The sequence below is a fragment of the Nannochloropsis gaditana genome, assembly GCF_000240725.1.
Source record: "Nannochloropsis gaditana CCMP526 unplaced genomic scaffold scaffold396, whole genome shotgun sequence".
Classification (NCBI taxonomy): Eukaryota; class Eustigmatophyceae; order Eustigmatales; family Monodopsidaceae; genus Microchloropsis; species Microchloropsis gaditana.
In genome coordinates this window covers 3,169-3,802 of record NW_005803557.1, presented here as the reverse complement: position 1 = coordinate 3,802, position 634 = coordinate 3,169, and positions in this window count along the sequence as shown.

Sequence of the window (634 nt, the reverse complement as noted above, 5' to 3'; positions counted from 1 at the left end):
CCCGATGGAAAGAAGGTGTTTCAGAATACTACATAAATATCCACTCGACATTCTTCAAACATGGGCCAGTGTCCCATTTCGCACCCTTCGCCATGAGTCTTTCTCCTCCCTCCCTCCTGCCCTTCCTCCCGCCCTCCCTCACGCCCTCCTTCCCCCGTTTCCTCCAGCCTCACCATTTGACAAAACGCTGGCAGCAAATTTCTCTGCCCGAAGAATTCGAACATCCTTTCGTCCTCCATCCCCTCGCCCAGCATCAATAACTGAGCGATGAGGCGCACGATTCTGACCACCTCCTCCTGGGGGAGGAGGGAAGGGAGGGAGGGAAGGAGGAACAGCGAACGGAAAGTGGGAAAGAATAAGAAGGAATGGCGCGAAAGTCGATCCAGAACGCCCCAAATAGGGTCGATTGCGAGGACTGTCTACTTTTTGATGTATGCGACAGCCGGCTAGTATTTGGATGCTCACCTGATCAAAACTTCTGGGGTCCCTGGCGTGACGCAATCGCCCATACAATTCTTCCCAGTATTCTAGGGTATAACGCGATCTCAGGTCTTCTTCATCCCACGTGGAGGACAAAGAGGACGAGGAAGATGGAGATGAAGGGATATCTGCGGAAGCACTGAATGAGGAGGAT